Below are 11,925 nucleotides of genomic sequence, written 5' to 3' on the forward strand. Positions count from 1 at the left end.
ACTAGACTAAATAAGTGTATAGAATCCATTATCCATACGGATCAGACCGGGTTCATCCCCAATAGGTTCTCTTTCTTTAATGTTAGAAGAGTAATGAATATTATGTATCACATATTCGACAGTTCTTCCAAACAAGCCATTCTGTGTTTAGACACAGAAAAAGCTTTTGATCAGGTTGAGTGGGGATATTTACTCAGAGTGCTGGAAGAGTTTGGTCTTGGTGCCTCTTTTATTTCCTGGGTACGTCTTATATATGCTCATCCCACCGCTTCCATACTCACAAACCAGGATAGGTCACCCCCCTTTGCCCTTCAGAGGGGTACGCAACAGGGCTGCCCCCTCTTGCCGCTCCTCTTTGCGTTAGCCATTGAGCCGCTGGCAATCGGCATAAGAGGGCATGCGCTTATAAAACCGATAATACTGGGTGGGGTGGAACATAAGATTTCGCTTTATGCGGATGATATTGCCATCTTTGTATCTGACCCTGAACATTCTGTCCCTTACCTATTCCAGCTTATTAATTCCTTTGGCGAGGTCTCAGGTTACACTATAAACTGGCAGAAGAGTGCACTTATATCGATAACAGCAGAATTAGACCCTGTATTCTTAGCCAACATGCAGTTTAAAACAAATCCGGACAGTATAAAATATCTGGGCATTAAAATATCTAAAAACCCCAAGACCCCTTTTAAAATTAACTTTACCGAAAGGTTGAACAAGCTAAAGGAGAACATAGAGAAATGGAGAACGTTGCCTATTTCCTTGATTGGCCGCGTGAACGCAGTAAAGATGGTCTCCCTGCCGAGATTTCTGTATTTATTTCAGAATGTCCCTATTTTTATCCCCAAATCCTACTTTAAGTTAATCGATTCTATCATTATGCCATTTATTTGGGGATATAAAGCACACAGGATCTCAAAAGCTTATCTTCAAAAAACGAGGGAACATGGGAGACTCGGGTTACCGTGCTTTTTATATTACTATTGGGCGGCCAATGTTAGAGTCATGGTATACTGGCAGTATGCATATGAACGGGGAGTTGGATATGACCTGCCCCCTTGGCTGGCGATTGAAAAAAGCTTAACCCCAAAAACTTCTCTCCCTGCTCTCCTTTTTTCATTACCCAGATCTCTCACCTCTCTTAGAGAGGATCACTTCACTCTGTCCAATGCTCAGAGAGTATGGCACCAAATTAGGAAAGCTTGTGAGCTTCCGAATACGTCAATGCACGCCCCAATCTGGCATAACCACGCTTTCCCCCCATCATTTACAGACACAGCTTTCAGAGAATGGAGCTGTAAAGGGATAGTTACAATAAAAGATCTTTACATAAATAGACACTTTGCATCATTTGATCAGCTACAATCCAAGTTCTCATTGCCCAAAACTCAATTCTTCAGGTACTTACAGCTGAGAAATTATGTTCAACAAAACAATTCGCTTTTTGAGTCCCTGCCCGAAGACGACTCGTTGTCCAAAATTTTGCTGGGTCCCCCGGAAGCAAAGAACCTAATCTCATCTTTTGTAGGTATCTTTTCCAACAAACTAGATAAATCTACTTTTAAAATAAAACAAACCTGGGAAGAAGACCTTAACATTGAAATTGATGACGATGTCTGGAAGGTAGTACTGAAAAGTATAAAATCCTGTTCTATTAATTCTAGGCTACAACTGATTCAATTCAAGGTTATATACAGATTACACTACTCTAAGGTTAAGCTGCATAAAATCTTTCCTGATCTCTCACCTTTGTGTAATAGATGCAAGACCGCTAAGGGTACACTCGCTCACCACTTTTGGACTTGTCCAAAACTTCACAACTTTTGGTATCTTTTATTTCAATGGTACTCTACTGTTTTAAAAGTCACTTTAACTCCGGACCCTGAAACTGCTCTATTCGGGTATTCCACAACGCTTGAGAAGCTAGACCATAATGCTCGTACAATCTTGGTTTATGGTACGGTAATTGCCAACAGATGTATTTTGAAACTATGGAAATCAGACTCTGCTCCTCAGTTTGAGACTTGGTTAAGAGAATTAATGGGCATCTTACACGTAGAGAGGTTGAGATATGAATTGTCTAGCAACCCTCAAAAGTTCTTCAACATATGGAACCCAGTGCTGCAGCATATTAAGGACAAGTAAAACTATCCCCTCAATGCCACATGCTTTTGTACCTTCTTTGAATCCAACAGTGAAAATACTGAAATATTTGACATGTGAAAATTACCTTGGCTCATGTTTTTGTGCTTTTGTCTTTTTTGTCACATTGTAATTATGTTTTTTTTTTAATTTATTTTTATTTATTTATTTGTTTGTTTGTTTTTGTTTGTTTGTTTTCATGATTATGTAGGGAAGGGGAGGGATGGGGTTTACTGTTGTTGTTATATGCACTGTAATCAATTAAATTAAAAAATTTAAAAATAAACATTTTTTTTTTTTAAATTGTAATTGTGTGTCTTGCGTTCTTTATTGTCTACTGCCGGACCCTGACGTGAGAGGACACTGGCTCTATTTGTTCGCTGCTTCTCCGCCAGGATAGTTCGTCTGTTTGTTTTTATGTCATGACTGTTTTTGTAAAGCATCTTTGAGCACTTGGAAAAGCACTATATAAAATAAATGTTTATTATTATTATTATTAAGAAACACCTTATCGAACGTTGTACGAAATGGTGCAGCCTTAACTTTATTTTCACAACCAGCCTTTCTAGGCCTAATTGGAGAAATGGCTAAGAAACTAAGAGTTTCTCTGGCAAGATAGAGAGAATCAGAAAACTTATACTTGAAGAAGCCAAAAATGAAATGGAAAAGCTTTGAAAAACTCTTAATGTTCATGTTCATTAAAATGAATGCCACTACTCATCACAGAGTAAACTATTTTGCCATCAATGCTACATTTGTTGATGAAAACAATATAATAGTAACTTGGACATTAGGAGTAAAGAACACTAACGCACATCATGAGAGCATTTATCCCCAGAACTTAGTGGAAGAAAATTTGAAAGATTTTGGAAATAAGAAAGGCCAGATTCTATGCATCGTCACTGATAATGCTTCAAATATGCTAAGCGCATTAGAAAAGATTAAAGTTGAAGAAAATGTCACTTCTTAAAGGGAGATATCTGATGCAGAAGCTGAAACTCAAACCAAATCTTGTTATCATATCATATCATATCATATATATAGAAGATCAAATTGCTAAAGCAAAAGAGGCTCTCTGTAATATTGCAGCTCAGATAAAAGGGCTACTACCTGAAAAGTCAGAACCACAAATTGAAGATGGGAGTACCAAATGCTTCTCATCCTCTTCAAATTATGAAGTCAGATTTTTTAAATTACTTAGATAAAACTGAACAGTCGAGAGCAAAGCGTTTCCGTTTAAATGTGTGAAGGGAGCCTTTTGATTTTAAACTAATGGAATTTAAGCAAGATTTTCTTGGTTGAAAAGTAGAGAAATATGATCGCTCGTCTAAACCTACGGTACAAGAAGTCATCCCTGCTTATACAGAAATAGCAAAATTTGCAGCTATAATAGTAACTCCCATTCCACCCACTCAGGTCAGTGTGGAGAGACTGTTCTCCACTGAAAATAATTAAATCAGATCATAATTAAATTAAATTGAATGTGGAACTCAAGTAAAGCACAAACATTACTCAGTTCAAGAAGTTGTACAAAAATATATATTTTCCAGAGGTATAAGAATGAGGAAGGGCTGTGATGAAGGTTAAGCTTTCGTTTATTGACAGTGATATTAGTGTTGTACATAGAATTTGGATAATTGTTTGTAAACTGCATATGTTTGCACGTGTGCATATATATGTGTATATCTGTATGTGGCATATGTGCGGATATATGTATGTATGCATATGTTTGTGTATGTGTATATATATGTGCAGGTGAGATCGTTTGTGAATTAGTTGAAGAGTAGGAGAAGGTGTAGGAAAATATAAATGTATACTTCCTCCTACTCCTTTGAACATGTAAGATTTAATTTGTGTTGTTTATGAGAATTTATTCATTGCGTTGTGTATCATTAATTTCATTTTATTGTTATTTTGTTTTGTGTTTATCTTTTTTGTTTTACATGGTCAAAATAAAATATAAACAGCAGATTTAAGGGCTTCAATGACGATCTGGCAGAAGCAATTCTGCTCCTAAGGACAAGTTATTAATACATTTTAGCTATGTACTTTTGTAGCAAACGTTACATTTAATTTTAATTTCTTTTGCACCTGAGAATTTTTTGTCATAATTTAACCATTTAGCTCATACCTGTGGCCTCAGTTCAATAAATTTTGGAGTAATGCTTTTATAATTTTTATTTAATTCACTGAAATTTTAAATGTAAATGTCCTTTATGTCATTTTTTTTTTCTTAAGCATAATGAATTGACACTATTGGGTCCTACTGCTCTGCCACCTCAAGGCCTGGGTTCCTTAATACCGGCACTGTTGGGTCCCATTGATGTTCCTCCTATCTGCCCATGTCTGCACCCTCCTGCCCGCACAACCCTCTTTACTCCCTGACCCATCACTCACTCCACACTACCTTCCTTGAGCCCACCCCATCCTCCCCTGCCCTCCTCACACCCTCCGTCTGACCCAGCCCCAGTCATGATTTTGCCATCCATCTGATCGATAAGTGGCACCAGTGTGGCAACACTTTGCCAGAGGAAGTTACACTATCATCCGATAAAATCGCTCTACACTTCTAAATATATATTTCCACCTGCAAGTATAGCACCAAGTATAACTGTAATAATATTTATCACCCAGCAGCTTGAGAAATTTCACATGCGCTCTCTGCGGTCAATGATGGGCATTCGCTGGCAGGACAGGGTGACCAACGAGGAACTGCTGGACCAATCTGGCTTTACAAGCATCAAAGAAGCAATGGTCATAAAGGCCCATCTTCGTTGGTCAGGCCATGTGATCTGGGTGGATGAATCTCGCATGCCTTGTATGTACAGAGTTCTGTCACGGAGTTAAAGAACCAGGGCACCCAAAGAAACGGTTCAAAGACTGCATCACGGTCCACCTTCACTACACAGGCCAAGTCCCAAAAGAACTGGAAACCCGTGCCAGTGACAGGACAGACAGGCGCACAACCACTGGGGCGGCGTTCAGCAGTTTCAAAGACAATCGCCGAAGCCGACTCATTCGTGCCAGAGACAGGAGTAGCAAATAAAAGGGAAGCAAGCTTGAGTGGAGCAGCCTGTTGGGAGTGGCCTAGTGACGTAGCATACTTGAAAAAGAGGGCGGGGTACAAAGCCTGGCAAGTGATCTAAAAGCATTTATTTCGAGAGGATTAGAATATAAAACAGGGATATAATGCTGAAGCTTTAGAGGGCACTGGTCAGACTGCATTTGGAGCATTGTGAGCAGTTTTGGGCCCACATCGGAGGTGGGGGCTGGCTGTGCCGACATCCAGAGGTGGTTTACGAGAATGATCCAGAGGGCGATTGGATTAACGTATGAGCGTTTGACCGCTCAGGACCTGTACTCACTGGAGTTTGGAAGGATGAGAGGACCTCATTGAAGCTTACAAAATAATGATAGGCTTGGAAAGGGTGGATGTGGAGGGGATGTTTCCACTAGTGGGAGAGTCCTGGACCACAGGGCACAGCCTCCGAATAAAAGGACATATCCATATAAATACAAGGATGAATTTCTTTAGTCATCGGGTGGTGAATCTGTGGAATTCATTGCCACAGATGGCTGTGAAGGCAATGTCATTGGGTATACTTAAAGCAGAAATTGACATGTTCTTGATTAGTAAGGATGTCAAAGGTTGTGGGAGAAAGCAGGAGAATGGGGTTGAGGAGGAAAGGTAGATGAGCCATGATTGAATGGCGGGGTCGACTCAATGGGGCGAATGGCTAACTAAACTCGAATGACTCATGAACTTGTAAATGCATTTTAAATCGATTACTCAGGAAGGATACAAGTCACATTTACCACTCTGGTGGTGACCCCAAAACATCCAGGCTTTGCAAGCAAGGCAATCTGTAATGGGATTATTAGTTTAAAGCGAAAGTGTTTTGCATACTTCTGGCATGACCATTTTGTGGTATTATCAGATGCTTGTAATCATGGGAAATATTAATGCAGTTTGTCACCCATGTTTGCATGCAATTCTACAGTAGTTCTCAATATCCAATTTTTGCCTCTAATGACGGTCGAGAGTTGTCTATTGCTTGAGTCCCAGTCCAGTCACTGGTTGGACTCACCAGTACCTAAAACCAAGCATTCCACATCATCTCATGCCTGCAATCAAAGCTGCACTGCATAGAGTGCTACCTAAACAACGGAGAAGGAACAGTAACCCAGCTCTCACCTCTAGAGTTCCATGTAAACTAAATGGTACAATTTTATGGGGATGTTGGGACAGAGACTGCTGCAGATGTACAAAGGCAATTTTTAACAATTGCAGAACAAGTTGGTTTAGACAGTTTAAAAAAGGAACACAGAACCTTTGGAACAGAGAAGCAAAGTATAAAAGCAAGTCAGGTATGCTGTTTTTACAAATCTACATCAGTCTGCTCAACTGCATAAAACAGCAAGAATGCTATCAAGATGAAAGTCTTCAATTACATGAAAAATCCAAAGAAAGTGGGATTGTAGTGCTTAGAGAAGGTTAAAAGGAGAGTTCATAGATCAGTCAGGTACATACGGTTCTTGCCAAAGGCATAAAGGTTTCTAACCAAGGAATACTGAGTTAGTGAAAAAGAATCAAAGGCAATACTTTTGATCTTTTACGTGAAATTGCCAGCCATGTGTAAAGTATGCCTGGGAATCGCAAGACAATCCATTAATGACTTTGCTTGCCAGATTACAAATCATTTTTCATCACAGAAACTAAACAAGCATATGGCAAATTTGTTGTGCCTCAGCATTCCGCCCCTCACTCATGAATATAAAATTATAGTCCAAGTGCCATAAATACTTTTCTCTACCTCAATTACATGATCTGCATAACATTCCTCTTCAAAGCAAAAAACATATTCAATTCAGTTTCTCTAATATTTTTCTTGCCATTCAATCATGACAGAGCAGAACACAGGCCGTCCCAGAGTAACAAATGCCCCACTTACGAGAAATTCAGACATGCAGAAAAGCTCCAATATTAAATTCAAAAGTCCAATGTACTTACATACGTTCATTTCTAGGAACGTCAGAACTAGTTTTGTCTCTTAATAATCGTTCCTTCTTGACAGCATTATGTGTTTTTTTTAATGCCATTCATTACAAAATGCAGTAGAATGGTACCATAGAGTAATTTTTGCCTATTTTCTGACAAATACAAAAATCAACATCTGTACAAATCCATTTGTTAGTCAGGGAAGGCCTGTGCTCAGATTAATTTATGCACGTTTTGCTCCGAATCCCTCATTAACCCTCCCACCAAAAATCTTATTTATCATGGCATTGAAAATACCAACTGACCCACAGCATCCAAAAAGCCTTTTGGGGAGAGCGCTCCATGTTTCCACGGTGTTGTGTGTATCAGAGGTCTTGCCAGTTTCAAGTAGTCGTAGAGTTGGAGACATAGAAGATGGTGTCCGTGCCGGCTGGAAAATAGCTGCCCAAATTCCAGAACTTGATCCGCAGCCTTTCAGGCAGGCGCACTGTTCATCATCTTCCAGAATTCCGTAGGTTGCAGAATGGTTCACACAAGTTCGAAGAGAGCAAATGACGCTTCACTATTTCAGGAGAGAGGGAGATAGAAAATGAGGAACTTCAGATCAGTTAGGCTGGCATCAGCATTAGGGAAATTAAATTAAAGATATGGTAGCAGGGTACATAAAACCAAATCACTTAGTAGATCCAGCGCACATTTACAACTAGCACACCAAAAATAAAACATAGAGTGCTGGTATAACTCAGCAGGTCAGGCAACATCACTGGAGGGAATGAATAGGTGATGTTTTGGTTTTAATAGGGAAGGCAAGAAAGCTGAAAAAAAGGTGGGAGGGGACAAAGCCGAGCAAGTGGATACAGGCGAGGGGGTTTTATAAGCAGATGGGGGGACAAACGGTGAAGATAAAAAGAGACACAAGACTGTCAGATAATTAGAGAAAAGAAGTGAAATGCAAAGCAGAAGGAGGGAGATACTGGGCTTATATTCACTGGAATTTAGACTGGGTTTATATTCATTGGAATTTCAAAGGGTAAGAGGGGATCTTATAGAAACATAACATTAAGGGATAGGACAGGCTAGATGCAGGAAAAAATTCTCCATGATGGAAGAGTCCACAACCAGGGGGTCACAGTTTAAGAATAGGACTGAGATGAGGAAAAACTTTTTCACCCAGAGAGTTGTGAATCTGTGGAATTCTCTGCCACAGGTGGCAGTGGAGGCCAATTCACTGGATGTATTCAAAAGAGAGTTAGATATAGCACTTGGGGATAACGGAATCAAGGGATACCGGGAAAAAGCAGGAACAGGGTATGATTCTGGATGATCAGCCATGATAATATTGAATGGTGGTTCTGGCTGCAAGGTCTGAATGGCCTGTTGGTGATGGCACTGCTGTGTCAGGAACTTAGCACGGGTCGCTGCCCTCTCCATCACTACACTGGGAACCTGAAATAGGGCCTCAGCCCTCTACTGGCTCTCCACAGCAAAGAAGTGGTTAAAGTGACATATGGTTCGGTCTGCAATAAGCCATGGTTGTCTGCAAGGGTTGGTAGTGGGTGAAATGGAGAACACTAGTATCTTGTTAAGTTCCTCTTTTTCCCAGTCAAATTAACTAATTGTTCAAAAGATGAGTAGCAATTCCCAATTTTGGTCCCACACCTGTTGATCATGTTTGTATCCTCTCCAATGCCTCCATGAAGAGTCATATGTCTTTCCACATATGAGGCAGAATTCAATCGGAACTCAGTAACTTTGAAATTTTAATTCAGCCACTCCAGAAATAAATACTAAACTATGTTGGCTTGAGGACTACCTTATTGACAACCACGATTAGCCAGAGAGGCACTATGAGATAATTTTGATTGCAAATTATTGAGGGTTTTTTTAAAGATTTTTTTTTCACACAGTGGGTGTTGAGTGCCTGGAATGCACTGCCAAGGTTGTGGTTGAGACAGATACGATAATGGCACTTGAGAGGCTTTTTGATAGGCACATGAATGTGCAAGGAATGAAGGGATTATGGATTATACACAGGCAAACACACAGACTTGCTGTTTAAAGACATTCAGTTTCAGCTTCATGATTATTAAAAGCTGGTTCTTCTCCATGATCAATGGCATTCGTTATTCAGACCAAGTTGTTTAGAAAAATAACTACAGATGCTGGTACAAATCGAAGGTATCACAAAATGCTGGAGTAACTCAGCGAAGAATGGTCTCAACCCGAAACGTCACCCATTCCTTCCCTCCAGAGATGCTGCCTCACCCACTGAGTTACTCCAGCATTTTGTGATACCTTCGTTATATAGACCAACATCTTTGAAAATCTCCCTGGAAATGAATTTGGGCATTGCCATTATTTTGCTGAGCTATATGTGAGGTTAACAAATTACCCATTAAAATAATCATATGCGAATAATGATAGATGTTGATGTGCCAAAAATGTAAGCAAAATTACATGATGTCACATTAATACAATTTTCAACGTTGTAACTCCTGTTTTTCTGATGTGTCAAAATTCTAGGCTAGCTGTCTGAGAATCTAAAGGGAAAAAATGAATTTGGACGTACAAATATACAAAAAATCATGAAGTGGTTTAAAAGGTTCAAGCAAAAGCAAACCAAACATATTTATGGAGGGACAAAACGAAAATTTGAAAAGCTTAAATGTTGTGTTTCAGTTGCTATGCTATTTTTTAAAAATATGGATACACTAGAAGAGCTGTAAAAATTATAAAATATTTGTAGAAAAATGTGAAATTATACTTATCAGGAAAAGAATAAAACATTGAGGAAAGGATTTTGGTCAACAGAATAGACATAATATACTTTTCCACTTAGTGAAGAGTAAAACAACTGTTACAAAGCTATCAATGAGATAACAAATAGGCAATTTCCTTGCACCCCAGTGCAGTGCAATTTTTATTATGGAGAGGACAAGATTGCCAAATTATTGCCAATTTAATCCATTTGTGTCAGATCTATGAATATTAAAAGCTAGTTGTTGAAAATTTCTGTTCAAAGTGATTAACAAGAAATTGAACAATGACCAAAACAAGTAAAGACTTTCAGATTTACAAAGTCTGTAATCTCCACTAAATGAGCAACATACCTTCATCATCATTGACATTACACCACCTGCTGTCTAATCTCTCCTATTGTTTTGGGAATGTCCACAATGTTTTTCTTTCATTTGAAAGATGGTGGGGAGGTTAAATGATGAGGGGCAATGTGAGTGTGAAGTGTTAGCTCCAGGGCAGTAAAGCAACACAACGCCTCAGTAAATTGTATTCCTGTAATACATTTAAATAAAAACTAATTCCAATAATAAGCCTTTCCCTATTTTACCTCGGACATCAGGGCACGAATGTTGAATTTCCTGTCAGCATTCTTGAACGAGGCAATCTGTCCATACTTGACTGTGGGGGGAAAATAATTTCTGTTAGCATAAAAAAATAGCATAATTGTACTGCAACAAACACATTACTGGAGGAACTCAGCAGATGCTTCCTAGCACTGTGGAAGCAAAGGAATAATCTATGTCTCAGGTCGAGACCCTGCACCAGGACTGAGTGTAAAGAGGAGATAACCAGAGGAGAGGGTGAAGATTTCACGAACAAAATGTGTCAAAGTCGAGCTGCAGCAGTTGAATTTCATTCGAGGACCCTCTGGAATGAATCCAAAGCCTAGATATTTAGCGCCACTGAAAACCAAAGATACTAGAAGAACAAGATGGACTACTTCCTTGAAATCGCTATACTGAACTGTAGTATACAATGGAGCGTAACGCCCCACCATTTTAGTAGGCAAAACCCGCCGTTCGCTATGCCTCTTGTAGTGTAATCAGTGTTTTGGGGGAACAGTATGTTCCCATTAAAATGCAGAATATATCTCATCTATCAATTCACAGATTTTTGTTAATTTTTCTTTTTTAATGTTTCTGCAAGTTTCTGCCTACTAAAACAGCACCGTGACATACTATGGTTTTTAGGGTCGAGTGGTCTATCTTGTATCTTTGCTCAAAACTGTTGTCCAACTTAGTAGGCAGCGAAATTGAGAGTCCAGCAGCTATTATAGAAGTGTAGGTGCTGCAGCAAGCATCAAGGGCCAAGACTAAGTAACTGGAATGCAGTACTTTGATTCTCTCCCGGCTGCTCAGGGGAGTGACTAAAACAATGTAAGATGCTGAACTCGACACTTAGTTATTTATGAGGTTTTTTTTGCCTGTTCTATGGTATTGTTCTATATCCTTTGATTGGCACCTGGGTATGCAGGGAATAGGGGGGGTATGGATCAGCTACAGGTAGAGGATTTATATTGGCATAATTTCAACACAGACATCTTGGCAACACAGGCATTGTGAGCCAAAGAGCCATAATGTTCTTTATTCTATTCCTTTCTTTGAGTCAGTCAACTTTAGGTTAACAACAGTAACTTTGAGGATGATTTGGCAACATTCAAATCAGTAACGTTGGCAAAAGTGTGTTGACCATCTGATTCACTTCCAAAGACAACTCGTAGAAACTACTTTTATTCTGTACATGACCAGATTTTTAATTGTGCAATTTATATAGGGTACATAATTACATGGCACCTCTGAACCTACCTATTGCAACATAACCGCAGCAGGGCTCCTGGTAAATCCTCCTCTTCAATCAGGAGTTGTACAACCACAGGGAGGGCAGGAATCCGTAGCACTTCTCTATTAGCCAATTGATATTATTGTCCATACTGTAGGAGGATGAAAGAATCTTGAATGAGTACATATTGTAATTCAGCGATAGTG

General features: G+C 39.3%; 1 long non-coding RNA gene across 1 annotated transcript; it reads right to left on the minus strand.

Moving 5' to 3' along the window:
- Positions 1-6,821: 6,821 nt before the first annotated feature.
- Positions 6,822-11,868, minus strand: LOC144591705 (uncharacterized). Its single transcript, XR_013546991.1, has 3 exons — positions 11,746-11,868; positions 10,488-10,558; positions 6,822-7,703 (listed from the first exon to the last, which is right to left on the minus strand). It is a non-coding gene; the product is annotated as an uncharacterized LOC144591705 (long non-coding RNA).
- Positions 11,869-11,925: the final 57 nt, after the last annotated feature.

The sequence above is a fragment of the Rhinoraja longicauda genome, unplaced genomic scaffold (assembly GCF_053455715.1).
Source record: "Rhinoraja longicauda isolate Sanriku21f unplaced genomic scaffold, sRhiLon1.1 Scf001507, whole genome shotgun sequence".
NCBI classification, from domain to species: domain Eukaryota; kingdom Metazoa; phylum Chordata; class Chondrichthyes; order Rajiformes; family Arhynchobatidae; genus Rhinoraja; species Rhinoraja longicauda.